Source organism: Neopsephotus bourkii, unplaced genomic scaffold, assembly GCF_033783945.1.
Source record: "Neopsephotus bourkii isolate Nb327-2 ecotype Australia unplaced genomic scaffold, CSIRO-AGI_Nbou_v1 NB_565, whole genome shotgun sequence".
Lineage (NCBI taxonomy): Eukaryota > Metazoa > Chordata > Aves > Psittaciformes > Psittacidae > Neopsephotus > Neopsephotus bourkii.
In genome coordinates, this window is record NW_026901066.1 from 2,595,754 (window position 1) to 2,612,727 (window position 16,974).

The 16,974-nt window shown below is 42.3% G+C and overlaps 1 protein-coding gene across 4 annotated transcripts in view; it reads right to left on the reverse strand.

The window, feature by feature from the left end:
- Positions 1–14,634, reverse strand: part of PUM2 (pumilio RNA binding family member 2) — an 86,946-nt gene extending 72,312 nt beyond the window's left edge. For 2 of the 4 annotated variants that reach the window (XM_061351217.1, XM_061351214.1), the window contains exon 1: positions 14,372–14,634. The gene's annotated coding sequence lies outside the window, so the exon portion shown is untranslated. Of the gene's footprint in view, positions 1–8,920; positions 9,201–14,371 lie in introns of those variants that run through there. The other 2 variants (XM_061351222.1, XM_061351213.1) reach the window with 2 other exon arrangements.
- Positions 14,635–16,974: the final 2,340 nt, after the last annotated feature.

Here is a 16,974-nt window from a genome sequence, read left to right on the forward strand (position 1 = left end):
GACATTTCAGATGACTTTCACAAGACCAAGACATTATTTCCCTAGTCTTCCCAGGAATTTGTTTCTTGGAATTAATCAAGTATATTTATTAATTTCTTATTTTGCTATTCAACTTCTTTAGCACTTCAACTAATTTGAACATTCTTCAAAATCAATCAGTGATTCCAGCCAAGTTAATATGTTTCTCTTAAATCCAAATTGCTTATAACCCCTCTTTCTATGTACCACTGAGAGACAGTCAGAAGTATCAGGTGTCTTCTGGCACAGGAGGGAATACACAGTCTTTAAATGTTCTGTATTTACTTGAATCCACCTGTTAAGACTCAGGCTTACCAGAGTTTCTTTCTGGCCAACTAGTAGGGTCTCCCAAGATAACTTAAGCAATCCTTATTTTTCAGTATATAAACATTTCTTATTATTTTTGTTTGAAAAAAATCCCTGCTAAATTTACTTTTCAATTTCTATATTTCTCTTTCTATACGTTTTAAATTCTTACCTAATCAGTGGGCTAGAGCTCCACCATCTTCACAAAAAAACAACAGTTCAGTCCTGCAACATCTAAAACACTTTTTTATTACTTCTGCAATGTCTCACTTTCTTTGCACTGTGACATGCTAAAATTTATGTAAAATCTGTAGTTTTAAGATATGCTTGGATAACATACATAGTCAAAAGATTTCAATATCTTCATTTGAACTGGCTCCTCGTGGTCCTGCTTGAGCAGGAAGGGTTGGACCAAATGACCCTTCCCACCTCAATCAATCTGTGATTATTTATCTACTATACTTGCTTCTATTAATTTTCTTCCAGATTTTTCTCAAAATGCATAATAAAATTCTATCTTTCATGTATTAATACACACAGAGATTCTGTCTACCCAGTACTCACAGCATACAACTGCATCCGCATAGATTTAGATCTTACAAAACCCATTTATTTGGTACTTTTACCTCAAGAGTTGTTTGCCCTTAAAACAAACAAAAAAAACCCCAAAACCAGAAACTTCTGTCTTAACAAAATCCCCCATAACACTGGCACCCAGAGAACAGTTAAATAAAACAAGTAAAACAGAGAAATCTCCTGATCTGTGCTTGATTTCCATTAGTTCATATTGCTAGCGAAGACTGGAAGAAGTGAAAAATGGCAGAACATAAAGGCAGTACTGATAACTGCAAGTTGAAAGTCACTATTTTCACACAGACAACAAAGCAGAACAATGCAAGAGCAGTTTCCCCTTTGCTAAATCTTCATAATGTGTAAAACCACTGAAGCACTTTAATAAGAGTAGTTCCCTGCATCCCCCTTTTAATTTACCAGAAAACACACATGATCTTCAAGACATTTATCTGCTGGAGGAATGAAGAAATATTTTGATGGACGTAACAGAATTAAACAAAGCTGCTGATTAAGACATGCATCTGATTACCACTGGGGATGGAAAGCAGACGGCAGAAAAGAGATGCAACTGTTACTCAGCAGTTGCTTATCTGTAATTTTATCTACACAACCTATCAGCCCTGGGAAAGGCTAGCAGCAATCGGCACTGTTGCCTGTGTAACTGATTGAACACTGGCAATAACCCAACATCTTCATACCCACAAGTGGACAAGCAGAATACTACAGAATTTTATACTTACAGAACTGCTTTACTATTTGTAAGTGTAATGAAGAATGTGATACAGCATGAAGCAGGATATCAGGGAAAGAGTTGCTTGTTTTTCTTTAAAATGCTATGTAAATCAACGTAAGAGGAAGAAAAAAAAAGTGTAAGAATAAAATCAGAAAAAAATGCCAAAAGAAATTAAAGAATGAGAAAAAAACATTAAGAAAAAGCAGACACAACAGATATTCCTGCTTTTAAGGTCAGCAAATTTTGTTTATTCACATTTGCTATTTTTTTAACACATTCTGTATGTCCTTGGTCTTAGGAAAGTGCAAGAAGTTCCTCATGGACTTAAGTGTGGCACATTACAAGGGTCCTGGGGAAAAAAAACATTCCTATCTGAAACTCAGAACAAACTTTTTAAAGAAAAATTAAGGAGTTGTATCAATTAAATATTTGGGGGTGAAAGCTTAAAACGTATTTTTTTTCTTCTAGGTTACTATCTATGAAAAGGGAAAAGTTTTGATCTACACTTAATTCTACTGTCTCTATTGTACCTGAATAAAATTTTTTTACCTGCAAGTATAACAAGATTGTGTGCTAAATCCATTACTTCTCATAAAGCTTACCAGAAGCTAATCCCTTTTCAAACAAAACCATTTGTTTTGCATAAATTCAAACCTAATGATTTGATGGTGTTCTGATAAGAAAATAGGTACTCTGATATATGAAATGCTTATGCAAGTTATAGCTCAAACTCAACACCTCAAAATTTTTCAATGTGGTTCATTTACAACTGCTTTAACAAAAACTGGAAGGTTTAGAATTCACGTTACTACAGGCTTTCAAAAACTAGCTTAACTCACATATCTTTCTTAAAGATGTGAATTCAACACAAACCACAGGAACTGTTTCAATGAAAATCAAATTATCTATAGGGCAAAATATATACATATGTATATATAGGGCAATATATACCTGTATCTATATACTTAATGATCTCCACACATTCTTACTCTACCATAATCATAACATACCAAACTGTATGACTGATCTTTAAAAAAAAAAAAAAAAAAGGAACATCTAAATGGACATATATAAAACAACAAAATACCACCTGCAATCTCAAGTACTTGGGGTGAGTGATAAAAATTTGAAATCCAAGAAATGTCTCACTTTTTATACCAAACAAGAGTGTGAAGTCCAAACAATAAAAAAATACATATACGGAAAACTATTTAATCAGAATAGAACACTTAAATCTGAAAATATAGACAAAAGAGCTCATAATCCCCTAATCCTACACAATTATACCTTTTTCATCTAGCCTTACTGACTACCGAATGTTCAACCTTCAAGGGGGTATTAACATATAGACAGATGTACTGGAGGATTATATATTTTTTTTAATAATCTGGAACAATCTTGGCTTTGTAACACAAGATCTAAAGCTACTTTGCCTTATTAGTACTGTTACAGTAGGCATTTGCTTATTGTCAAAATACTGTAACACTAGTCTTGCAACTTCTTCAGACTACACAACTAACTCAACACTGTAGTATGCCCAGAGCTGAAGTTTGAGCAATACATATCATAATGTGGATAAACAGCAATACTTCAAATATTAATACTTGAAAACTATTAGTCAAAACAGACTCATTATTTTTAGCTCAAATACACAGTCATCTCCAGCAAGTGTAGCTTTGTGTTTAATCAGTACGCACATGTGAAGACTTACAGAACACACCAATACAGCTTTTAAAAACTCACTTCCCCTTTGCAGAGGTGTGAACAAATCCTACATGGAACTTCAGACCAGCCATGCAAACAAACAAACAAATAATAAAATGTATATAACTAGCTCAACACATCACTCCAAATTCTTCCTCAAAATAACATGGGTGAAATTTAAGAGCAAAATCACAAACACAAGTGTGACAGCCCTTGTTTCCATTAGGATTTACATGCCAAGAGCTTCCTGACAGAAAGACAATCAGACCTATTACCTGTAACTGAGTTCTGGCAATACCTCAACGGCATTGATGAAGCAAGAGGTAGCCTATTGTACAACTGCATGAAAAATCAAAATTGAAAACAATCACAATTACAAAATACACATTTGTCTAAGTGACCTGGTGTACACAAATATATGATGTAAAAATCGGCCTGTTAGAAAAGCTGCAGATGTTATATTTAGCACAGCCATCAGAGGACAGAGGATCTTATTACTGCTCTGAAGTTTAGTGGAAATTGATGTATATATAGAACACCTAGCAAAAAAGTCAAATGTGGATTATTACAGGGATACGTCTGCTACGTTTCAGTTTTATGTTTCCTTCTCAACTCACAAGATGGTTGTCACAACCTCTTCAGGCATATTTCTTCTACAGGTCTACAACTGGTCTTAAATGGCCATGCTTAGAAAAAAAAGTATCTGCTAACCAATAATGAAATAACTGAAAAATTTGAAAAATCATGGCAGTCAGGTGAAGTTCCCAGCGACTGGAAAAAGAGCAATATAACCCCCATTTTCAAGAAGGGGAAAATGGATGACCCAGGGAACTACAGATCAGTCAGTCTCACCTCTGTGCCTAGGAAAATCTCGGAGCAGATTCTCCTGGAAGGCATGCTAAAGGCACATGAAAAACAATAAGGCGCTTGGTGACAACCAGCATGGCTTCACTAAGGGTAAATCCTGCCTGACCAATTTGGTGGCCGCCTGTGATGGGGCTACAGAACTGATGGACAGCGGTAGAGCTGTTGAAGTAATCTGCCTGGACTTGTGCAAAGCATCTGACACTGTCCCACAACATCGTCTCTAAATTGGAGAGACATCAGTTTGATAAGTGGACCACTTGGTGGATAAAGAACTGACTGACTGGCCACACGCAAAGAGCTGTGGTCAATGGCTCGATGTCCAGCTGAAGACCAGTAACGAGTGGTGTCCCTCAGGGATCGGTGTTGGGACCGATCATGTTCAACATCTTTGCCAGTGACATGGACAGTGGGATTAAGTGCACCTTCAGCAAGCTTGCCGATGACACCAAGCCGTGTGGTTCGGTTGGTATGCTGGAGGGAAGGAATGCCATCCAGAGAGACCTTGACAGACTTGTGAGGTAGGCTGATGCCAGCCTTATGAAGTTTAACCATGCCAAGTGCAAGGTCCTACACCTGGGTCAGAGCAATCCCAGACACAGGTACAGGCTGGGCAGAGAAGAGATTCAGAGCAGCCCTGTGGAGAAGGACATGGGGGTGCTGGTCAATGAGAAAAATGAACATCAGCAGCCTTCCAGTATCTGAAGGGGGCATACAGGGATGCTGGGGATGGGCTCTTCATTAGGGACTGTAGTGGTAGGACAACGGGTAATGGGTTAAAACTTAAACAGGGGAAGTTTAGATTGGATATAAGGAGGAAATTCTTTCCTGTTAGGGTAGTGAGGCACTGGAATAAGTTGTCCAGGGAGGTTGTGAATGCTTCATCCCTAGCAGTGTTCAAGGCTAGGTTGGATGAGGCCTTGGGTAATATGGTTTAGAGCGAGGTGTCCCTGCCCATGGCGGGGGGTTGGAACTTGATGATCTTAAGGTCCTTTCCAACCCTAACTATTCTATGATTCTATGATTCAGTGTGCGCTTGCAGCCTAGGAAGCCGGCTGTATCCTGGGCTGCATCAAAAGGAGCATGACCAGCAGGTCATAGGTGATCCTGCCCCTCTATTCTGCTCTCACGACACCTCACTTGGGAGTCCTGTGTGCAATTCTGGTGTTCTCAACTTAAGAAGAACATGGTACTGCTGGAACTTGTCCAGAGGAGGGCCAGGAGAATGGTCAAAGGACTGGAGCACCTCCCCTGTGAAGACAGGCAGAGAGATTTTGAGCTGTTCAGCCTGCAGAAGGCTGCATGGAGACCTCATAGCAGCCTTCCAGTATCTGAAGGAGGCCTACAGGGATGCTGAGGAGGGGACTCTTCATTAGGGAGTGTAGTGATAGGACAAGGGGTAACGGGTTCAGACTTAAACAAGGGAAGTTCAGACTGGATATAAGAAAGAAGTTCTTTATTGTCAGGGTGGAATGGGTTGTCCAAGGAAGTTCTGAATGCTCCATCCCTGGCGGTTTTCACGGCCAGGCTGGACAAAGCCTTAGGTGACATGGTTTAGTTGGAGGTGTGCCTACCCATGGCAGGGGGGGGGTGGAATTGGATGATCTTAAGGTCCTTTCCAAACCTAAGCACTCTATGATTCTATGAAATACAATCTTAAATGATATTGCTAGAGATGGTCTTTATTTGCAAGCTAAACATTTTACATGCCAGCTTGAAAAGCTCTCGCCTACCATTCTAAAAGCCACAGTAGGTATTCTGAATAGCATACAAATTAAATCTTGCTATACAGTTTCAGTATGCAAGCAATTACTAGAAAATAAATTTTACACAAGTTGTTTGAGATTACACCCAAGTAGCTAGAACTGAATACACTTCTGTGTTATGACATCATTTAAAATGCTTTTCCACTATATGACTGTGAAGTGCCTCCAACTTCATTATCAGAAGCATGACATAACTGGTGTTGTGCTTTTCAACAAAAGGCTTGTCTCATTTTGAGACAAAAATCTAGGCACTGGCTTTGCAACTACACGGGAATGGTTGCATTGTGTAGAATAATCAAGACAAGAGCTATGTTATGGGTAGGTAAAATTCACATTAAACAAGGAAAGTATTTTCAATTAAATTTAGTGAAGGTAGGAGAAAGAAGATTGATAACTCTCACATACCTTACGCATAATACACACAATGAGAAGTATTTACAAAGCATGTCTGCTCTACAGTTAGATGTTTTTTCCTCTATAGAGTTTCTCTAAGAAACTTTTAAAAAAGAAAATATAATGTATTAAATGCTTTTTTCACAGGAGATTCCCAATACAAAAAAAATTAACACTCAAATGAACTTGGGTTTCTTTTTACTGCAATGGACAGTGAGTTTTTGTATCATTCCACATTCAAAAGCGGCATCAAGACATACAACAAGAAATTCAAACCATCTGCTTGCCTCTGTGTATAAAAACTTGCACTCTCGTAAGAACTCATGTACTGTTAAATCTGACGGGAGGGAGGAATATCCAAAAGTGAACCAGAAAGTGCTGCTGAAAATCAGTCTAGTTCACAGTATTCAACATGCCGATGTCCTGTTAACACACTTGCACTATCCAGCCCAGTGAGGAGACTGTAAAGAAACACTTGAGAGAGAAAACCTGGAGTAAAACATGTACATAAAGCTTTCAATGTGCACTACTACTACTGCATAAGATTTAATATATACCGCCATAACATGAGGTATCTTCTCACCAAGAGACAGGCAAGCCTGACTTTTTCAGCCAACTACTTGCACCATGATCAGTCATGATAGCAGATCAGTCATGATACCAGATACGACCATAACTGCCTCAACTCTGTGCCAATGTCCCTAACATAGAAGAAAAATATTAAGTACTACAGGGAGATGCTACTGAAAAAAAAAAAAAAAGTACTATTCCCTATTAGTGCAGAAAAAAATACTATTCAAATAACATGGACTTCCCTGTGTGTAACATCCACATAATAAACTGCAGAGTCTGCGTTATCAAGCAGTTTATCACATGAGTTTGTGTACTAACCATTCTGCTGGGACAAACTGCGAATTTTCAACTCTGAACACTTCAGAAAACTGCCAGGTGATTTAGTGTCATTTTTATAGATATAACACAAACTACACCACCACAAAATTATCATTTCCCTTTTTATTCGAGTTTCCTTCCCCCCCAACACATTATACTCACACTGACACAAACTGAGCTGAATTCCAGAAGAACGTAGACAATAACTCTCTGAGGCTCTCAACAAAACTGCAAGTGTTGTTAGCATTTGGTTTTAAACCTATACATGACTAAATATAATAGAACACTATGTTTCAGATGTAAAACTGGTAACATGGGGTAGTAATTAGGTTTCAAATGCATTCATATCCCACATACCTGAAGAGCTATAACATCAACTGATGTTAACTAAAGAGGCCTGATCCCTCGAGAGGCAACAAAGACTTCAGTAAAAGAGAAACTAATATAAATCCAAAAGTATTTTGTGAACATGCAGCATGTGACAAACAAGAAGGCAAAATAAGAAGTTTCACCGATTCTCATTTGCGATTACCTATATAATATAGCTCATAAACTCCTACACTGCTCAGGAAAAAAGCATCCCAAAAACCAGCTGATTTTTTGGGATCGTCACATCACATATAAAAAAAAAAAACCCAATATGCTACGCATTTTGGTGTTAAGCCATCTTGCTTCAACCAATAAGCCAAAAAAATATAAAATGTCCCGATTATATTATTTTTTTCTCAAAGAATTACAGTCTGAGGTTTTGAAATAGATGAAGATTAAACAATGCCAAAAAAGAAAAAATTTTTTGCACAATTACTGCCGAGGAGATTAAGCCCCAAACTGTTCGTTGTAAGCACGATCCACTCAGGGCAGCTGGCATTTTTCTCAACTTTTTGTTATTGTAGTCTGCGCAGACACGCTTGAAGAATTAAAACATAACACTTCATTGTGTGGTATCAACTACCAGAAACGTCTGGCCTTCTCGCTCCACCCTCAGAAAGCAGTCATTATCCTTAAGAGCACTAAAAAAAAAAAACACCACAAAAAAAACCTCAAGTTTTCACGCTCTCGGTGCATCCGAACAAAGCCCGTTTTCCCCGAATTCCGCACACACGCAACTTTTGCAGTACGTAGGGCTGCACAAAAGACCCGCACTCCGCACTCGGTCCCGAAGCCTACTGTAACCCCCGACGTGTGCGTGCCCCCCGGCCTTGCACACACCCCGACATCAAGCACCCCGGTACCTCTCGCCACCTGAATGAACCCCAACGCCCCCGGCCCGGGCCGCGGCAACAACTTCGCATCCCGAAATCCGCTGGGGTGGAAGCTGCTTCCGCAGTCCGCGCTTCCCTCTGCTGGCCGAGAGCACAATGCCTCCCGTCCCCCGCAGCACCGCCGTCCCCCTCACACCGGCGGCGGCGGCGCCGCCTCCTCTCCCGGCGCTCCCACCCCACTTCGGCGCCGCTCCCCGGCGAGCCGGGAGGACACAAAGGCGGCGAGGCGCGGACGGCCGCCGAGCAGGCCCCGCTCAGCCCGGTGACCTGCCACAACATGGCCCCCTCCCGCCCTACTTCTCCCCTCCCTCGGCGCGCAGCCGAGGCCAGAGACAAAAGAGGGCTGGAAAAAAGGGACCCGCCCGCTCCGCGGCCTACCCCGCGCAGTCCCAGCCCCCGAGGGTACTCACGGGCTGGCCGGCGGCGCTGCTTGCTGCGATGGAGACGGAGCGGGCGCTGAGACAGCCCTGCTTGCTTGCCCGCCCGCCGGCCCGCCGCCCCCCTCCTCCTCCCCCTGCCTCCTCCTCTCGCCGCCGCTCCTTCCTGCCTCCCCGCCCCCCCTTCGGCCGAGAGGGGCTCACAACAACATGGCGGGAGGGCGAGCCCGGCGCGCGCGAAGGCACAGGGACAGCGAGAGCGCGGCAACCCTTCACCGACCGCCGCTCGCCCCTGCGCCGGTGCCGCGCATGCGCACCACAGGCAGGCGGCGGCCCCCAGCCCCTTCCGCTGCGCAACGCGCATGAGCTCGGGGCAGGCTCTGTGTGCGCTCTCGCTTTCCCCCAACCTCCTCGGCTGTGAGAGGGGCTGCGCTGGGCTGTCCGAGAAGGGCGTATTGTGCCCGTTTATCCTCCGTGTCGCCTTACGGGGAGGGGCGGCGGCGGCGGCGGCGGCGGCGAGAGGTGGCGCCTGCCCCAAGGCCTGGAGTTAGGAGACAAAGGGGAAGGCGAGGCCCGCGTTCAAGGAGTACCCCGTGGCTCCCAGCGCCGCCCGCGGGGCGGGTTACCTTGTGCTTACAATAAACAAGCGCATCGGCGCGGTTATTCATTAGCCGCTGTGGCGAGGGTTGCTGCGCTGTGGTTTTGGGGAAAGAGTTAATTTTTCTGCGAGCAAGTTGAATGTGGGATCTTTGATACAGTTTGATGGTCGCTGTGGGTAAATACCCACTGGACAGTACTGGACAGTAGCAAGCGCTGCTGGAGGTGGTTCTTAACAGCCCCACTTAATACTAGCATAAATTCTAATTACCTAGCAGCCCCTGAAAAAAAAGAGGGAGGTTTGCTTGTCAGTGGCATTTTAAAATACGGATTTTCCAATAAACCCTACGGTTTTGCCTTTTTACCAGTTCTTAAAAGAGTCTGGTTGGCGAGCACTGTGTTTCAACAGCCCACATATGCCGTGCACAGATGAGACCTTCAGACGAAACCGGGTCATCAGTCCTGCAGCTGTGCACAACGCTGCTGCGGCCGTCTTCTGTAAGCAGAAGGGAGGCAGGCTCTGCCAGTCCCAGAGGCTCATTCCGGGTATGGGAGGGACAGAGCAGGCGGGGTAGGGTGTGGGAATAATAAATACCACCAGTACTGGTGCTGCCGCTGGCAGCAGCAGTTGTGGGGATGAGATGTGTGACTGCCAAGTGTGTTCTTAAAAATAGAGATGCCTCGAAGGAAAAAAACCTCACTGTTTTCAGTATTTATAGACATGGTTAAAAACATGAAAGTTCCCAGCTCCTGATAAAGATAGAAACATTTTCCCAATAAATGAAAATTATTTCTCCAGCTTCAGACTAGCCAGCTACGCAGATGTTTGCAGTCTGCTACTGCTCAAGTGGATAATCTCTGTGATCCCAGTGTCTCGTCCCACTGCTACCTTTGGGCTGCCTTCAGGGAGGCTGCAGGGGTGAAAAGCTAGTTCTTTTGCTTGCTTGAGGAGAGCAGGCCTCAAAGTCACAACCTCCAAGTCAGCCCTTCCCTTCATGCAGGCTGGCTGGGACTGAAGAAAACCCTGTTTCGGTTTTGGCACTCCAGACACTTAGAGCAGCTGGTCCACGTTACACCAGCTTTCTGCCTCAGAGCCTTTTGGCTGATCAGTTTCGTCTGATGTTCAGGAAGAACTCAACATGCATTTGATAAGCATAAGCTTGAACGACTTCTACATCAGTCTGCTTGTCAGTACTGAAAAACCCAGCCTGATCACAAACCAATAAAATGTCTTAAGTGCAATTTGGATTTGATCTGAGAAATATAATTACTTGGGTATTTTCTAAAGTAATTGTCTAAAAAAAAAAAACAAAACAAAAAAAAAAAAAAGCCCACCACCACACTCCTTACAAATTTAACAATGGCACTGAAGTTTCTGGCTCACGCTAAAATAGTTAAGGAAAATCTTTCTCTCTTGCTTTCTTCCCAGCCCGAAAGTCAAAACACATCACTGCACCGGCTACCAAGAAAGAGAAAAATGACTGCTGCTAAACCCAGGACACTTGCCTTTGTTCTGAGTGGAAACTTCAGAAGTCCTTAACACTTTAGAAAGTTTAACTTGGTATCGCTCCATTGCAACATGCTTTCCCTAGCTATTCCTATTTTTAAGGAGGTTAACAGCTGACTGGGCTCTTCTTACACTCCAGCCATTTCAGATAACTCCATTAACACAGTTATGCTTTGTTTTTTCTGTGAACAAGCATCCTCAATGAAAAATACTAAATACACAGTCTCAATTTAGATAAAGTGGGTGAGGATAGGGAACGCCTGGGTGCTGTTGTCTTCCCCCACAGTCTTCCTATGAGACTTTGGGTGAGGCACTTAACTGAAGTACACTCACAGAAGTAGAAAGCTGCGCTCCTAACCATCCCCACTCAGCTAGTGTCTGATCCTGTACCTTTTCTAAAGCCATGAACTTCAGGACCTAAAACTCTGTACATGAACAAAATTTGTCCTCCTGTGCCACAGTATCCATGTCCCCCCCAGACAGTGCTGTTAGATCTAGCAGGGTAGCAAATAATTAACCTGTATTAATTAAAACCAAGGTATTCCTCTGTGAAAATGAATCAACTAGATGTGGTAGACCTTCTCAAAGCATCTCCAGAAAAGATGTAGGCCCCTGTACGTTGTGCAGCCCCCATTGCTGCCAGGACTGGGGGGCACCCAGATTAGATTCCTTTTCTCAAGATTGACAGGTCTGTCTTTCTTAGGGAGAGTCCCCAAAATCGGCAGGCTACTTTAGCTGCCCCCTGCTGCAGCTGGGCAGTTTGCAGGGAAGAGCTGAAGGTCTTTGTCTCAGATCGTCTACTTAATGGTCTTACTGGCCTTGCAGTCATAGAATCAGAGAACGGTTTGGGTTGGAAAGGACATTTAATGATCCTCTAGTTGTTTGGATCCTCAAGTCTAATTACCCCCAGTGTAGTCCCCAGTCAAGCTACCATCTTACCACTTAAGAGGAGCAATCATAAATGGGAGACTCTCAGTTCTCTGAAACAATAGCTGCGGTTAACTACTTACCACCTTTACAGAGGGATAGCACTGCTGCTCTGAAGCAATTAGAGCTATCTGTCCATGTTGCAGAGTAGGGTCCTGGAATGGTAGTTTATATCCTTAGTGTGGCCCTTGTTAGCTACATCTCTAAGCTGGTCTGAATGTACGTTTCATGCATTTACAGGAGCAGACCCTGTTGTGAAGTTACTAATTTTCCCAAGTACTGCATAGCAAATCTAGATATCCAGTGCACAATTCTGGATTCCACATTATCAACAGATATACAATTAATTAACTAAAGAATCAATGAGTCTGAAATATTACATTCACGAGACTTGCTGCTAAATGCATTGCTATGGGAATCTTTCATGTTTTAGGCCACTAGTGACCCTAATACGTGGGAGGGTTTACTGAGATAGGAACTCTGGCCCAGTGGGCCAAGTGTCCCCTTTGGCTAGCCTCTCCCCAGAGCCTCAAAGAAATGTGCTTACAAAGCCACAGACTCTTCCTACAGAGTGACTATGAGGGTGGTGAGACACTGGAACAGGTTGCCCAGAGAAGCTGTGGCTGCCCCATCCCTGGAAGTATTCAAGGCCAGGTTGGATGGGGCTTTGAGCAACCTGGTCTTTTCCAGTTTAAAGCCATTATGCTTTGTCTTACCACTACATGCTGTTATAGAAAGAATGGGATTGGACTTACTTATTACTATACTAATATTCTGAAATGTGGGGATTCTAACTTGTCATTCAGTTACGCAGTCATTGCTCCTGTAGACATGATCAGCTTTTACAAGGAAGTGTTCTGTTAAGCGATTCAAATGAAATTCATTAACTTGTCCCAGCAAAGAAGTATTTCTCCTGAAGTGCTTTGCCAAGTCTAAGCTAGAATGGCTGAGAAGGTGTTGTCTCAAGACTTGTTTCACCAGCAAGACGGCTTTTGTCCCCGAGTCATTCACCCCCTCATAACTGGCAGAGATATAAACAAGCTTCATAAACATACCTCAGAGTCACAACCACCAGAGACAGTCATTGTGATACAAGAAGAGTAACTAATGGCATCACTTCATGTGCATGAATGTGAACAGCTTGAGAGAGGCAAAGCCAGAGATAATGCCAGCTGTTTTTTAGCTTCACATTCACTTCATTCACAACAGTGTGGCTATCAATGCTAATCTTAAGAAAAGAGCCTGCTTGTCTCAACATATTTTTCTTCCCAGTGGAGAATTAAGTTCCAGAAACTTTTCAGGCTGAACACAGACCGTGGCTCTTAGAACTAAATATCCTGTAATATCCTCTGTACAAAGAATGAAACCTCAAAGATGAGCATCAAATTTATTGTCACTTATTTCATATATTAAGCAGTAATGAGTAAACACTGTAATTTCTAAAATGGGGAAAAAAAAAGTTAAAAAAAAATTTTAAAATCCCAGGCAATGGTGGAAGTAATCACAAGAGTTCTGAATAAGAGGCAGTATTTTGTTGCACACTTAGAATAAGATAATTCAGCCTTACCAGAAGAAGGAAGGGTGGGAAGAATGTGGGTTGTTGGGTTTTGGGGGTTTTTTCCTCTCCTAAGGAAAAACATTCCAAGAATCCTAAAAGCATATCCCTAATTTTTAATTTTGTTGCATAAAGTTTCACCAACTTAACTTGCATGAACTTGAAACTCTCTGTATCTTCAAAAATGTGAACGAGTAGTACAGAGGGTAAACTAGAAGAAAGATCTGCAACAGTACTTTGGCTTGTATGATTTGTCTTATATTCACCAACACTCTTCTACCTATGCTGATGCTGATTGTCTTCCTGATGCTGATCCTGCCAACTGCAGTGGGTTCTTCTGACAGAGCTCTGAACAAACAGGCCAACACCAAGTGGACTTTTCTTAGGGTAATACACAGTATCTGTGGTCATCTCTGCTCTTGCAGTGTAATCACTAGATTGTGTATTTTTCTTCTATCTTAACCATACCCGAAGCTCCCCAGAATTTCCTGTTCTCACACAGTGTCAGGGGGGGCCGACCACAAGCAAGAAGGTATGTCTACATGACTGGACACATCATCTGAGTACCAAAACACAGCACAGTCATATTAGCACAGAGCTAATTAGGAGCCCCATTCTGACTCACCCTTACAGCATGCAGACATACCCACTGGCCCCCTTTCCATGTAGAGAACCCAGCCGTTTTATGCCAAACATGCCTTCAGAGTAACAAGTGTTGCAATGCAGTGAATATGCAATGCCAGAGATGTATTCAGGAAGGGAAATCTGAGCTTGGTTCCTGAGCGCAAACAAAATGGTTGAGCACTGTAGCACTAAAAAGTAGGTGTCAATGTTATGCATCTATTGCATAAAATATTACATAAATAGCAACAGTGTATTCATATATATGTAGGCTTACCTTTAAATGTATCTGCAGGTTTTAGAGAGTTCTAAAGTACCTTTTCAGTTTCCAGTCCATCCCTCTTCCTAGGCAGCTAGTCAAATGCAACAAAACAATCAATTCATCGAGCTGAAATAATGTGGGGTTTAATATGGCAAAATTCAGGTGCTTTGTCTGAGTCAGCTTTCCCTCTCTTGCAGTGCAGGACCCCTGCCTTCAGCTAATCTGCTATCAGGGCCCAACAGCCGTTGTGCATCCACACCCCCCGTGCTGGGGTGGGGGCCCAGGGTGAGCCTGTGTGTGGAGCAGAAAATGGAAAAGGCAGGGTGAGAAGGAAGAGCAGCACTTTGTTTTTCTGCAGGAGCTTCTAGGGGAGAAACCCACCACCCACCCAGCTACACCTTTGCTGTGCCTATAACACTGGGAGCAAACAGCTTTGCAAGACGGAACCAGAGATTAGCTGCTCAGATAGGAATAATCAATTCCCATTCCCCTGGCACAGGAAAAGTAGGCACCAGACCATACCCCACAGCCTGCGACTTGCATTGCCTACTGCCTTGAGCTGGCTCCAGACGGAAATCCAGTTCAGCTAGAAAACTTCTTCTTCCGTCATAATACATCCTGTTAATGAACTGCAAAACAGGAAGTTTATATGTGTAAATAAGAGTTCCTTTCCACTCATTTTGGCTACAGGCTAAGAATTAGAAGAGAACATCTGCAGATTCATCCAATTTGCATTCAAGAGAACAATACTACTTCAGAGTGATTCTTGGACATCTTCATTATGTCATCAATTCATCACCTGACTATCACTGACAAGGGCAACTAGAAAGCTTTTATCTGGGACCAGAAGAGGCCTTCAAACCTTTAAGCACATTTCTGTTCTTCATACAGTTTCAAATGAAATTTTACCAAATGGGCTTAAAACCTGGTCCCCGTCTCCCACACATACTTCCCCTGGAAGGCCAAGAAAAGATGTGTAATCCCTTTCATCCTTCTTTTTATTCATATCTATTTATAACTTTAACCAAAGCATTACAGGTGGGAGTAATTACTATCTCAACACATCTCTATCTTCCCTGAGATCATTACATTTTCTATTGATAAAATTGTACAAGATGAAACATTAACTGCAAAATGTGGGTTTGTTACATCATAAAGCACCAGCCAGAAATATAACAGAGCATCATAACCTATGTGATTTTTCCAGGCAAACAGGTTGGTTGTTTTTTTTTTTTTTAATATTTGGCAGAGTCAAAGTGAGGCTATAATTAAACAGAATGCTAAAATTAATCCCTTGTCCCAGCTTTTTCAGAAGCTAGGCAGTAACTGGCACAGACAGGCAGAGCCCCCTTGTCCCTGACTAAGCTTATCCCAGGAGATAACTTCACAGTGCTGTAAGTATGGCACGGAGCCCATCATACAGCGTACACCTCCTCCACAGACAAAGTGTTTTGGGCACGTAGTGGCAAAGCCTGACCTGGCGCTGGCTCTGACTGTGCTCTGCAGCACATTCCACCCCAGTGTAGGGGAAGAGCAGTCGCAGAGTGATCTCCCCACATGTGCTGACAGCAGTCGTGCCACAGGGATAAGCTTAACCCAACCCCACCCTGTGCTTGGTACTGGAACCCAGGGAAAGCAAACAGGCAGTGGCAGCCCACAAAACTGTCATGAGCTGCTGCGAGCACGGTCACCCCATTTTTCTTCCTGGATGTTGTTGTCTCGAGTGCTTTTCCTAGTCCCTTAATAGTAGAGCAGGTCCTCTGCTCTGCTACGCTACCAAAGATGGATGCTCCCTCCTTTTTGTGATTAAGAAAAATGGAAAACAGGCAAACAGCCCTTTGGGCTTTTGGGCTTTCGGGAGGAAAATCCAGTTGTGGCAATGGGGCAGGCTGGGAAGGGGAGGTACCTTCTGTAGGCCTAAATGTCCTTAAATGTCACTTCTGGTTCAGAATTTCATTTAAAATAGGTATCAGTTTTGATGAAATCTTTAAGGCACTGGGTTTAGTACCTTCAGTTACTATGTCCCCTTTTCACCTAAGAAAAACTGGAATGATTTGGGCAAGTATTATGAGATTTTTGACAGTCATACAGAGGACACTATTTTATTATAGAACGATACCTAACACATTAAAGTACAGATTAAGCTTTAAGCATGTGTTACAAAAGTTTGTTTTAAAAATAATAGAAACATTTAGTGTTAGCAGAAGTATTATTATACATCTACTCAGAAATATAGGAATGCATTTCACTGATTAAATAGAATTTTGGAGTTGAAAATATTGCCATATTTTAATTCTATTTTTAATCTTGCTTGGTAGAAAGTTTTAATGAAAATTTTTTGTATTCTGGTATTTAAAATGATAGCATTTATTTTATAATGAGTCTGCAAACCAGACTTCATCTAGGACAAGGTAATCTAATCTTGAATTAAATTTAGTAAATAAATGAAAAATTAATTCCAAAATTTAAAAGTAGTTCTTAAGAGTGCAAACAAATGCAAATAAATTGCTGAGGATAATTTAAAGTACTGCTAGGAAAAGAAAAAGAAAACGGGACAGGTTTGGTGTGCTGTTTATATATACATATACCTACGCTGGGTATATATATAGCTGTCAAAT